We start from the raw sequence: 14172 nt of genomic DNA on the forward strand, positions 1-14172 counted from the left end.
AATATTCCACAGCCTAACTGTTCCATTTATCTAGTTCTACCTTAAAAAAAAACACACAAAAAAAAAACACAACACCCCAAAACTGAGTGATTGAACACAATGACATTTATCTTGCTCACAAATCTACAGACAGCTCCTCTCTACTCCACTCAGCCTCTTCTGGTGCAGCTTGAAGGCTGGGTTCTGGAATCATCTGAAAGCTCACTCCCTCCCATGCCTGGCGGTGGGACCTCAGCGGGGGCTGCAGCTGGAACTCTCCACACCTGGTCTCTCCATGTGGCTGCTTGGGCTTCCTCACAACATGGTGGCTCAGTTCCAAGGGCACATGTCAAGGGATGGGCAGAGGAGAGCCAGACAGAAGCCATATCATCTCTTACAATCTAGCCTCAGAAGTCATGCAGCAATACTTGGCGCCTATTGGTTAGAGGCAAATATGAAAACCAGCCGATATTTAAAAGAAGAAGACTTGGACTCACCTTTTCATACAGGTGTGTCAAAGTACAGGCAGACATATTTGAAAACTACCACGCGATGCATTTCAACTCAGTTTTACAAATACAGAGCATTATTGCTGTGCCAGGTGCTTTGCTGGATACCAGGGAGATAGAAATGGGCCATTCATTTGGAAGAGAGATTTAGATTTAAAGTGCAAGTCTGGAGTCAACGTGTTTGAGCTTGTTGCCCTACTTATCCCAACTATAATTTTATAACGTGCATGAATTTTGCATGAATCTTTAATTAATACCTATTTCTTCAAAAAAAATTCAAAAATGCCTACATTGTTCAAGAATGCTTTGTACACGAGGCCACCACATATGCTCAGGCAGGTTGAGCACTGCGCAAGGGCACCCCTGCGAGCAAGGAGCCATGGTGGGGTGACATCTATACTGCACCTGCTCACCAGACTGTGTGTTCCGGTCCAGGGCTGGTTTGCAAAAGGACGTTTTCTAGTTGCACCTGCTAATCCAGGTGCCCCTACCTGGAGGGGGCATCTTTTGCTAATTTGCACAAAGGTGCCATATGGGCTGGTGCCACGTGGGCCAGTGGTGGCCTTGTGTATATATAAGCTGAGACTTTAGTGAAACTTAAAGACATGCCTAAGGGTGGAAGGAGAACACACAGATGCTGGCAGGATAATGGAAAACCTTCTAGTCAGTTAAGTGTGTGTGTGTGTGTGTGTGTGTGTGTGTGTGTGTGTGTGTGTCTTTCTCAAGAATAGCTAAATGGATATGAAGAATAGAAGAAATGCATCAAAATTGTGTTCACAGGTATTACCCCTGAGTGGTGGGACTATAGGATATTTTTATTCCCTTTCTCTTGCTTATATGTATTTTTGAAATTTTCTACAATGAACATGTATTATTGTTGTGAAAAAAATAATATTATTAAACTCATCTGAATCAATCTGCCTCATTGTGCCTGTTAAACTGTCCCAGGACAGAGCAGAAAGGTCCCCCTGAATTGGGATTTGATTCCTAGTTCCTATATTTGGGAGCTTGATTTGTGAACCTGAGCAAATCATTTTCTTCCTCTGTGCCTCGATTGCTTCATCTGTGAATGGATGAACGGCACCCCCTGCTCTGGGTGTTTTCTTGAGCCTCCAAACACTCAAAACAGATCTCAGAAGTGAACTCATTTTTTAAAATAGTTTTTATTGATTTCAGAGAGGAAGGGAGAGGGAGAGAGAGATAGAAACATCAGTGATAAGAAAGATCATCAATTGGATGCCTCCTGCATGCCCCACACTGGGGATTGAGCCATGACCTCCTGGTTCATAGGTCAACACTTAGCCACTGAGCCATGCCAGCTGGGCAGAAGTGAACTCACTTGGGATGGCCTAAGATATTATGGAAATAGAAAGGGCATTTTAACCCAAATATGTTCAAGTTAAAGGGTGGGTCCAGCAGGAGGCCCCCTAAGGTCAGAACTTGGGTGAAGCAAGTGAGGCCTTTGGCCTGGGTACAAATGTAAGGGCACACCAAGTGACACAATCATCCAGATAGATAATATTCTTTTTTTAAAAAAAATCAAAATTAATGATCTAAATATTTATGATGAACTGAGTATCGACCTTTTTAAATATAGAAGGGATCTGACCCTGAACTTCCACAAAGCTGCCTCACCCTCCTTGCTCTAGCTCCACCCAGAGGTCTGGGCTCCTGCGCAGGAGTGATGTAACTCTAAGTGTCTAGGAGGGGAATGGTTAAGCTCAAGGTCATGCTACAGGTCTGGAGGTTGAGCCTGGATCAGGGCCCAAATCACTGAGCCTTTAAGGAGTTCTTTCCATCACACTGGGTGGCATCAGCCCTGGCAGGGAGATACTTTGGGAAAGGCTTCTGTGTGTCCCCTGTTCCCTGTTCCCTGTCTCCCACTGTCAATACTAATATCAACCTGCACAAGCAGGTCATTTTCTCCAGAAAAGCTGAGCAGTGTAGGACACTTCTTTAACTTGGCCCTGATGTTTCTACCTTCTCAACCACGTGTTGGGTGCTTGGTCCCTTTCAATCCAAAGCTGGAATGAGGGGATTGATCCTCCTGCAGTAGAAATAGCAGGTCCTAAGACAGCTGCCCAGGACTCCTCTCTCCTGGGCAGTAAGAGATGTGCTTGAGAGGCTTCTGCCCTCTAACTGCTCCTTTGTTGAGTGTCCGGGCCCCTCAAACATATGAAGAAGTTGCACCCTAGCTGGGCAGAGAGAGCATCTCCATCTTGGTCTCTCATGGCCCCATGCCCTTCTCCATCACAGTGCTTGCCCCATTTGTAATTGTCTGTGTCCCCCACCCCACCCCAAACCATGCCTTCCATGGGGTGAGGTCAGCTTCCATTTTGCTCCTTTAGGAGTAGTGCAAACTAGGTCTCCCATAGGCATTTGCTTACTGTGTGCATGATGGAGTTAACTTAATCCATGACGTGGGGCAAGGTCCGAGGTCTGGAAATGAGAGCAATAAGAACAGCAGCACTGGGTTAGCTCGTATAAACAAGAAGCCCTGTTGCAAGCACTGTGCCCGCAATGACTCACTCATGTCATTACCACAACGATCCCGAAGGTGAGCACGGAGATCAGCCCTCTTGTATGGACGAGGAAATGGAAGCACCAGGAGCTTGAGCAAGTTGCCCACGGTAATACACATCGCCTGTGCTCCGAGCCATCGTGCTCTGCAGCCCCAAAACAGTAGTTGGCTATAGGAAGATGCATGTAGCAGCCAGCACTGTGACCTGTCCATTTCTGAGTTGTTTCCTCTTTCCTCCTCCCTGGTCCCTCCTTCTTAGTAAGCCTTTGGTCTCCTTTGATTTGTCCCATTGGACACTTTGGGGCCTCTCTTCTCACACCACTTCAGTCTCTGAGCATCACAAGCATCCCAAAGGCTTCTACTGCCATCTGTGCACCAATGACTCTCAATGCATGGGGCCAAGTAGTTCTCAACCAGAGCAATTGTGCCCCCAGGTGACATCTGGCAATGTCTTGAGTCACCTTTGATTGTCATAACTGGGGAGGGGGTGCATTCAGCACCTACTGGGTAGAGTCCAAAGATGCTGCTAAACATTCCACAATGCACAGGACAGCCCCCAAACACTGAATTATCTGGTCTCAAATGTCACCAGCGCTGAGGCTGAGAAGTCCTGATTGACCCAACCTCTGTCCTAAAAAGTATTTCCAACTGCCTCCTGGCCATGTCCGCTCTTAGTCTCCCAGTGTCTCAAACTCAATATTCTCCAGAATGAACTCATTATCGACTCCTCTCCCCTGACACGACCAGTCGGCTTGCCTTCCAGCATTTCCCAGCTCTGCAGATCACAATACCACTCACACTAATAGCCCATCTGGGAGCCTGTGTCACTCCCCACATCACACTCTCACCATGTCCAGCAGTCCTACAACTTAAAACCAAACGTGGACTCTTCCCACCTTCCAGCCACCTCTGCCCCATTGCGGGCCACCATTTTCTCTCATCTACACTATTAACAGCCTCTTTGCTGGCCTTTGTCCTAATTGGTGTCACCATCACCCCAGCCCATCCCCCAAGCAACAAGCAGAGAGATCCTTCTGGAATGCAGAAGTGCCACTGCTTCCATAAAATTCCCAAAAGGGTTCCTTTGGGGGTGATGAAAATGATCTGGAACTGGCTGGTGGTGATGATTACACATCATCATGAGGCTATTAAGTTGTGTGCTTTGGTTAAATGCTGACTTTTATTCTATACTAGAGGCCCGATGCATGAAATTCGTGCAAGAGTAGGTCTTCCTTCCCCCAGCTGCCAGCACCAGCTTCCCTCTGGCACCCGGGACCCAGGCTTCCCTCCAGCCACCAGCAGGCACCTGGGACCCGGGCTTCCCTCGCAGCCTTGGCTTCGTCCGGAAGGACGTCTGGTCTAATTAGCATATTATGCTTTTATTATTGTAGATGTATTTTATTACAATTAAGAAACAAAAATACAAAACCTCCCATGGCCTCTGTGCTCCTCTCCATGGCTTCCATGATCCAGTCCCTCCAGCCTCTGGTCCTGCTAGGGACTCAAATAAATATTTGGACTTTGCTAGGGACCAGAGCAGGGTGGCTGAGATCCTGCAGGTGAAAACTGTGGACCCTGAGAAAGAAGAGGTCTACTAAGAAGAGCTCCTGCTGGCTAACTGGGCTCAAAATTTTAAAAATTAAAAAACAAAAACAAAAAAACCAACAGCCTAGCAGCCATTTCTACACAGGGGCCTCTCGTGCAAACTGCACTTCAGGGAAAAGCCTGCACTGGACTCCCTGTCTCTGCACTGACCTGCCTGCCTGCACTGTTTCTGCCATCTGAGCCAGAAGGAGTTCCTGGAACCTTGTTTCAACCAAAGGGGCTGAGGCTTTCCCCATCCAATCAAAGCTGTGCAATAAGAGATGTGCTTGAGAGGCTTCTGCCCTCAACCAATCAGAGTAGTTCTGTTCTGACCAATGAGGATAGTGCCTTTTGGACCAATCAAACTCTGAGGATTTTGAGTTTTTATTTACTGAGGACAGACCAATCAGGGGCCAGGGTAGGGACTTCTGTGTATATTAGAGGCCTGGTGCATGAATTCATGCACCAGTGGGGTCCCTCAGCCTGGGCTGTGGGATGGGACCAAACCCGGCTCTCTGACATCCCTCAAGGGGTCCCGAATTGTGAGAGGGTGCAGGCCAGGCAGAGGGACCCCACCAGTGCACAATCAAGCCTGGGGAGGGATGCAGGAGGTTGGCCAGCCGGGGAGGGACTGCAGGAGGGCTCCAGGGCATGTCTGGCCCATCTTGCTCAGTCCTGATAGGCTGGACCCCAGCAGCAAGCTAACCTACCAGTCAGAACGTCTGCCCCCTGGTGGTTAGTGCAAGTCATAGCAACTGGTCAACTGGTCAACTGTTTGCCCCTTGGTGGTCAGTGCATGTCATAGCAAGCTGTTGAGTGGCCTTAGCATATCATTAGCATATTACGCTTTGATTGGTTGACCAGACAACCAGATGACTGGACACTTAGCATATTAGGCTTTTATTATATAGGACTCGGAGCCCAGTGCATGAATTCATGCATCTTGAAACGAACTGTGGGCTGCAAGGCTGCGGTGGGCACAGGGGTGGGTCTCTGCCCATCATCCACATCCCTGCCCAGCCCCTCCCACTGCTGCTCTGGTCTCCTGTCTGCTGGTAGCCCTACTCCTGCCACCGCTCGCACCTGCTAGCAGCGCCAGCCCCTCTTGCACCCGCTGACAGTGCTGAATGATTGGGGCCAGCACCAGCAGTGGGTGTGAGTGGGACCAGTGCCATTAGTGGGTGTGAGTGGCAGCTGCTGCCCTGATCACCCTTCAGGAGCAGGGGGAGGTGGAGAAGCCCTCAGGAGTGATCAGGGCTGGCAGCTGCCACTCGCACCCGCTGACGGGTGTGAGTGGTGGCTGCTGGCTCCAATTGCCCCTTAGGAGCAGGGAGAGGTGGAGAAGCCCTGAGGAGTGATTGGCAGAGGGTGCAAGCAGTGGCTCTGGTGCCAGCAACGGGTGTGAGCGGGGCCAGCGCTGGCAGCAGGTGCGAGCGCCCAGTGGGACCACAACACACGGGAGCAAAGAATTTTCAGTAACCACCAGAGGCTCACCTTGGTGACAGTGTCTGGCTCCCCACCTTGGTCTGGCGCCCCCCGCTCACCTGCTCCACCATCCCGCCACAGCAGTTGCCCACCATGTTTTGCTCTCTGCTGCCTGCTGCCGACGCCCGCCATGTTCCATGTGTGCCCCCTGGTGGTCAGCGCACATCATAGCGACTGGTTGTTCAGTTGTTCAATTGTTCCACTGTTTGGTCTATTTGCATATTAAGGTTTTATATATATATAGACTAGAAGCCCGGTGCACGAAATTCGTGCACGGCGGGGGATTGTCCCTCAGCCCAGCCTGTACCCTCTCCAATCTGGGACCCCTGGAGGGATGTCCGACTGCCCGTTTAGGCCCGATCCCTGGGATTGGGCCTAAACGGGCAGTCGGACATCCCTCTCACAATCCAGGACTGCTGGCTCCCAACTGCTTGCCTGCCTGCCTTCCTGATTGCCCCTAACCGCTTCTGCCTGCCAGACTGATCACCCCCTAACCACTCCGCTGCCAGTCTGGTTGATGCTTAACTGCTCCCCTGCCAGCCTGTTTGCCCCCAACTTCCCTCCTCTGCCAGCCTGGTCACCCCTAACTGCCCTCTCCTGCAGGGTTGATCACCTCCAACTGCCCTCCCTTGCAAGCCTGGTCCCTCTCAACTGCCCTCCCTTGCAAGCCTGGTCCCTCTCAACTGCCCTCCCTTGCAGGCCAGGTGCCTCCCAACTGCCCTCCCTTGCAGGCCATCTGTGGTGGCCATCTTGTGTCCACATGGGGGCAGGATCTTTGACCACATGGGGGCAGCTATATTGTGTGTTGCAGTGATGACCAATCTGTATATTACTCTTTTATTAGATAGGATAGAGGCCTGGTGCACGGGTGGGGGCCAGCTGGTTTGCCCTGAAGGGTGTCCCGGATCAGGGTGGGGTTCCCTTGGGGCGTGGAGCGGCCTGAGCGAGGGGCCTGTGGTGGTTTGCAGGCCGGCCACGCCCCTTGGCAACCCAAGGGGAGGCCCTGGTATCTGGAATTTATTTTCCTTCTACAATTGAAACTTTGTAGCCTGGAGTGGAGCCAAGCCTGCTGCTCCCTCCGGGGTGGCAGCCATCTCTGTGGCAGTTAATTCACCTTCTACAATTGAAACTTTGTAGCCTTAAGCGGGTGAGCCCGGCCAGGGTGTGTGGAAAGCTTTGCTTCCCCTGTTGCCGCCGGCAACCCTGGCCTGCTCTCTCAAGCTCCATTCTGCCGCCATTTGTTTGAATTTGTTTACCTTCTATAATTGAAACTTTGTAGCTTGAGTGGAGGCTTAGGCCTGCAACGGCTATGGAAAGCTTGGCTTGCTCTGTTACCTGGGAAACCTTGCTCACTGTGGCTGTAGCCATCTTGGATTGGGGTTAATTTGCATACTCGCCCTGATTGGCTGGTGGGCATGGCTTGGCTGGTGGGCGTGGCTTATGTAGCGGAGTGATGGTTAATTTGCATATTACCATTTTATTAGAGAAAATAAGCCAGCTCCCCTCTGGTTCTGACAGGGCACTTTCCTTCTCCCCCAAAGGCTGAGATTGTATTTTTCTTGGCTGGAGCTGAAACACTGACCACATCTCCCTGAAGCAGGGCTGAGAAGGCCAATCAGACCAGACCTGAGCTGAATTGCCCTGCTGAAGAGGGGCCTGGCCCTACTATTTTCATAAGCGTGTTGTATCACCATTGAGCTGTTTGCACTGAATAAAGTTTCTCTCTTCTTCACACCCCAAACCTGGGATTCCTGTTGGTATTGAATTGGCACCCATAGCCATCAGTTGACAAAATGATGAACAAGTGGAGGTTTGAGAAAGCAGTTTACTCTTGAAGAGGATGGCAGGAAGTGTGTTCTAAAGACTCCCCAACCTCTACTCCACATGCTCTTTTTATAATGTGGCTGGTCCTCCTCCCACTCACTGGGTTGAGGGTCCACTCTACTCCAGGATGACCTCATCTTCATTTAACTAATTCATCTGCAAAGACCCTTTTCCACACAAGGTCTCATTTACAGGTTCTGGAATTATGACTTCGATGTATCTTTTAGGGTATACACTTGAACACCCCTTTTCAGGTTGACAACGACAATGCCCTAAGCCCCCATCATGGGGCCTTGATGGTCAAAGGCAAAGACCAGATGTGGATGGGACCCCACTCAGGACTGCCTCTCGTGACTTTAGCTGGCCCCACTGCAGAATCAGGACAGCCTGGGGAGGAGAAACCCCAATGGCTGGCTCCAGGAATGACCGCTGAGCTGTCAGCTCGCCTCTTGGGCTCCCTGAGGCCGCTGTCTCCAGGCACAGACCCACCAATGCTGAGGTGCAGGAAGGAGCCAGCCCCACAAACAAGATGGAAGTGGGGGGAGTCGACTCTCCCAGTGCCTAAATATTTTATTAGTCATCACGCCTGCTCCTCCTCTGAGACTCCCAGTATTCTGTTAAATTAAGCATTTCCAATTGAGGAAATAGAGATGAATAGGGAACAAATGCCGGGGTTCTGACAGACTCCCCATGTCATCCTTGCAGGGAGAGGCCCCACACACAGCCGGGTGCAATACTGAAAATTTATGTGGTTGCTGATGGGAAGGCCACATGCATGTGCCACCCAGAATCCCTACACAGTGGCACCAGGACTCTGCACCAGGACCACCATCAGGGCCACTGGGGGCCTTCAGACCCCAAGGATGGTGGATGGGGAAGTGGAAATGCATGGCTTGGCTTGGCTTGGCTTGGCAGCCAGAAGGGAGGGCTTGACCTTGGACATGTCCTTGGCCTCGCTGAGCTCCTGCCAGCTGTCCCTCAGTGGGAACAGGGTGGATGCCCTCCCTGCAGGATGGTAGCAATGAGCCTGCCTTGGAAACTCTAAAGTGCTCTGCCGCGTGCCCTGTGCCCATCCTGATGGGTGTTCCCGGGGCCTTCTAACCAAGACCAGGGCAGATGACAGTGACGGTGGCTGTGCACAGGGGAGACGCCTCCTGGAGACAGTCAGGGACACAGGAGCATTAGAGGGCCTCCTAGGTCATCGCGAGGTTGGGACATGCCTTCTGAGGTAAGGACTGCCCACGCAATGTCCAAGGCCACCTGCTCCTAAAAAAGGACCCGCTGCTGTTGCAAGGCTCCTTCACCCACCTCAGCCTGTCCCCCAGCTCTGCAGGGACCACCCTGCGGGACTGCTCTCCCTACACCCTACACAGCATCCAGAACTATCTCCTGGGCGGCGGCTACACCCCACAAAGGTCCACGCAGGATCGCCATTCCGCCTCCACCCTCTGGCTCTGAGGTCCCTTCTAAGGTTAGCCTCATTTCTCTGTGTGTCTGCTTTTTCATTTCTGTTTCAGTGCGCTCTCTCTCTCTCTCTCTCTTCTTTCTCGGATTCTGTCCCTTTCTGTCCACCCTTTTCTGCTCTCTTCCTGTCTCTTGTCACTTCTTTCTTCCCGTTTCTCTTCTTCCTCTCTGTAGGCAGCTCTTCTCTTCTCTGTGGTCCTCTGCCTTTCCTCCGCCCCATCTCTACCTCTGTCTCTAGCTCTGTCTCCTTTACAGTATTCATATGTCTCCCTCCCTCCCTCCTTCTAGCCCCCCATAGGCTCCAGAGGAGACCTAACTGTAAATATTTGAAGATGCGCAGGCTGTTGTTGGAACACAGCAGAGATTAGTCTTCCTCGATGTTCGGTGTTCGTGGAGGCCTAATACCAGGGTCCCAGCTGCTAAGTGTCATGTGCTGGGAAATGACAAGTGAGCCTCACTGAGAGGATAAGCAAAGACCGCGATTGCTCTCTGTTTTACTATCAATTAAATCCTGGCTTAGACGCTGGTGGAGGGAGCCAGCAGCTGGGATGTCAGGGGGAGAGGCGAAGGGGAGGGGCGGGGCTCCTGGTTCTCTCGCCTGCAGCAGCCCCCAGAGCAAGCCCTTTCTTCTAGGCTTCAGTCCCCTCATCTGCAAAGTTGAGGTTATCATCGTTCCTGCTCCACACGAGCCCAGGAGGTCTCAGCCCTGAGGTTCGTCTTTCCGGGGGGGGGGGGGGGGGGGGGGGAAGGCACCCAACTCAGCATGGGAGACGCGGGCTGGGTCTTCTCTGAGCCCCTGCCCAGCCTCCGGGAGACGCCCTCCCTGCCCTACAGTGGGGCCTGGGAAGTGCTTATTGACTGGATCAACCAGCGTGAAATTAGGACGAAGAGGTGCCAGCCTCTCAGACCCTGCTCAGCCGAGGACCCAATGGGACCTCACAGTCAGTGCACGGTTCATCCCCCCCACACACACGTTTCTACCCCCTCCACTCCTTTACGAACTTCTTCCCAGGTAACGCACCCCATGTTTACCCACACTGTTCATTGTCTGTCTCTGTCACACATACACACACACACACACACACACACACACACGTTTCTACCCCCTCCACTCCTTTACGGAACTTCTTCCCAGGTAATGCACCCCATGTTTACCCACACTGTTCATTGTCTGTCTCTGTCACACACACACACACACACACACACACACACACACACACACACACACGGCAGCGCTGTGAGGCATTTCTGTCACTTTCACTCACTGCTAAGCCCCCAGTGCCCACACAGCCCCTGGCACATCATATATCCAACAAGCGGTTGCTGAGTGAATGGAGTGGCAAACAACAGAGTCTCAAGGGGGCGGCAAGAGGAATTAGGTAAACACCAGCTCCCAGGCTCACTTTTGAGGTTTTGATTCTCTTGGGTTCAGTTGAGGCCCAACTATTAGAACTTTTTAAGTCCCCAGCTGCTGTTAATACAAAGCCTGGTTGGTAACCAGTCTTAATCCTGTGCACCTCCTCACACGCTACTGAGCACCTTTAGAGGCTCCCCATGCTCTCAAAATATAATCAGAATGGAGTGGAATGGAGTGGAGTGGAGTGGAATGGAATGGAATGGAATGGAATGGAATGGAATGGAATGGAATGGTGTGGAGTGGAATGCAGTGGAGTGGAGTGGAGTAGAATGGAGTGGAGTGGAGTGGAGTGGAGTGGAATGGAATGGAATGGAATGGAATGGAATGGAATGGAATGGAGTGGAATGGAATGGTGTGGAGTGGAATGCAATGGAGTGGAGTGGAGTAGAATGGAGTGGAGTGGAGTGGAGTGGAGTGGAGTGGAGTGGAGTGGAGTGGAATGGAGTGGAGTGGAATGGAATGGTGTGAAGTGGAATGCAGTGGAGTGGAGTAGAATGGAGTGAGGTGGAGTGGGGTGGAATGGAGTGGAGTGGAATGGAGTGGAGTGGAGTGGAGTGGGATGGCGTGGAATGGAGTGGAGTGGAATGGAGTGGAGTGGAATGGAGTGGAGTGGAATTGAATGGAGTGGAGTGGAGTGGAGTGGAGTAGAATGGAGTGGAGTGGAGTGGAGTGGAATGGAGTGGAGTGGAATGGAGTGGAGTGGAATGGAGTGGAGTGGAGTGGAATGGAGTGGGGTGAAATGGAGTGGAATGGAGTGGAGTGAAATGGAATGGTGTGGAGTGAAATGGAATGGAGTAGAGTGGAATGGAGTGGAGGGGAATGGAGTGGAGGGGAGTGGAATGGAGTGGAGTGGAGTGGAATGGAATGGTGTGGAGTGGAGTGGAATTGAGTGGAGTGGAATGGAGTGGAGTGGATGGAGTGAAGTAGAGTGGAATGCAGTGGAATAGAATGGAGTGGAATGGACTGGAGGGGAATGGAGTGGAGTAGAGTGGAATGGAGTGGAGTGGAGTGGAATGGAATGGTGTGGAGTGGAGTGGAGTGGAGTGGAATGGAGTAGAATGGAATGGAGTGGTATGGAATGGTGTGGAGTGGAATGCAGTGGAGTGGAGTGGAGTAGAATGGAGTGGAGTGGAGTGGAGTGGAGTGGAGTGGAGTCGATGGAGTGGAGTAGAATGGAATGCAATGGCGTGAAGTGGAGTACTTTGGAGTGGAGTGGAGTGGAATTGAGTGGAGTGGACTGGAGTGTATTGGAGTGGAATGCAGTGGAGTGGAGTGGAGTGGAATTGAGTGGAGTGGACTGGAGTGTATTGGAGTGGAATGGAGTGGACTAGGGTGGAATGGAGTGGAGTGGAATGGAGTAGAATGGAGTGGAATGGAACGGAATGGAATGGAATGGAATGGAATGGAATGGAATGGAATGGAATGGAGTGGAATGGAATGGTGTGGAGTGGAGTGGAGTGGAGTGGAGTGGAATGGACTGGAGTGGAATGGACTGGTGGAGTGGAATGGAGTGGAGTAGAGTGGAATGGAGTGGGGTGGAATGGAGTGGAGTGGGGTGGCGTGGAATGGAGTGGAGTGGAATGGAGTGGAGTGGAATGGAATGGAATGGAGTGGAGTGGAGTGGAGTGGAGTGGAGTGGAGTGGAGTAGAATGGAGTGGAGTGGAGTGGAGTGGAATGGAGTGGAGTCGATGGAGTGGAGTAGAATGGAATGCAATGGCGTGAAGTCGAGTAGAATGGAATGGATTGGAGTGGAGTGGTGAGGAGTAGAATGGAGTCGAGTGGAATGGAATGGTGTGGAGTGGAGTGGTGTGGAGTAGAATGGAGTGGAGTGGAATGGAGTGGAATGGAATGGTGTGGAGTGGAGTAGAATGGAGTGGAGAGGAGTGGAGTGGAGTGGGGTGGAGTGGAATGGTGTGGAGTAGAATGGAATGGAGTTGAATGGAATGGTGTGGAGTGGAATGGAGTGGAATGGAGTGGAGTGGAGTGGAATGGAGTGGGGTGAAATGGAGTGGAATGGAGTGGAGTGGAATGGAATGGTGTGGAGTGAAATGGAATGGAGTGGAGTGGAATGGAGTGGAGGGGAATGGAGTGGAGGGGAGTGGAATGGAGTGGAGTGGAGTGGAATGGAATGGTGTGGAGTGGAGTGGAATTGAGTGGAGTGGATGGAGTGGAGTAGAGTGGAATGCAGTGGAATAGAATGGAGTGGAATGGATTGGAGGGGAATGGAGTGGAGTGGAGTAGAGTGGAATGCAGTGGAGTGGAGTGGAATGGAATGGTGTGGAGTGGAGTGGAGTGGAGTGGAATGGAATGGAGTGGTATGGAATGGTGTGGAGTGGAATGCAGTGGAGTGGAGTGGAGTAGAATGGAGTGGAGTGGAGTGGAGTGGAATGGAGTGGAGTGGAGTGGAGTCGATGGAGTGGAGTAGAATGGAATGCAATGGCGTGAAGTGGAGTACTTTGGAGTAGAGTGGAGTGGAATTGAGTGGAGTGGACTGGAGTGTATTGGAGTGGAATGGAGTGGAGTGGAATGCAGTGGAGTGGAGTGGAGTGGAGTGGAATTGAGTGGAGTGGACTGTATTGGAGTGGAATGGAGTGGACTAGGGTGGAATGGAGTGGAGTGGAATGGAGTGGAGTGGAATGGAACGGAATGGAATGGAATGGTGTGGAGTGGAATGCAGTGGAGTGGAGTGGAGTGGAGTGGAATGGACTGGAGTGGAATGGACTGGTGGAGTGGAATGGAGTGGAGTAGAGTGGAATGGAGTGGGGTGGAATGGAGTGGAGTGGAATGGAGTGGGGTGGAATGGAGTGGAGTGGAGGGAGTGGAGTGGAGTGGAATGGAGTGGAGTGGAATGAAATGGTGTGGAGTGGAGTGGAGTGGAGTGGAGTGGAATGGAGAGGCATGGGTGGAATGGAGTGGAGTGGAGAGGAGTAAAGTGGAATGGTGTGGAGTGAAATGCAGTGGAGTAGAATGGAGTGGAGTGGAGTGGAATAGAGTGGGGTAGGATGGAATGGAATAGGATGGGATGATTCCAAACCTTGCTCAATCATCAGCACCTCTTTACCATTGACCATGGGCACTACCATCCCGCCTCCTCTCCATCCTCCTCCCCTCTCTCACTTTACCTCCCACCATTCTCCCTCAATTCTCTTTCTTCCTTTCCCTCAAATACATAAACCTGTTCCTACCTCAGGGCCTTTGCACTTACTGTCACCTGCCTAGTCTGCTTTTTCCTCACATAGCAGCTTCCTCATTCAGGTCTCAGCACAATGCCACATCCTCCAAGAGGCCCTCCCTGACTGTCTTCTGGCAGTAGTGTCTCTCCCAGCCACCCTCCATCTCATGAGCCTGTTTTATGTTCTTCACAATGCTAATTACTCTCTGAATTTCT

This window comes from Cnephaeus nilssonii, assembly GCF_951640355.1.
Source record: "Cnephaeus nilssonii genome assembly, chromosome: 2".
NCBI lineage: Eukaryota > Metazoa > Chordata > Mammalia > Chiroptera > Vespertilionidae > Cnephaeus > Cnephaeus nilssonii.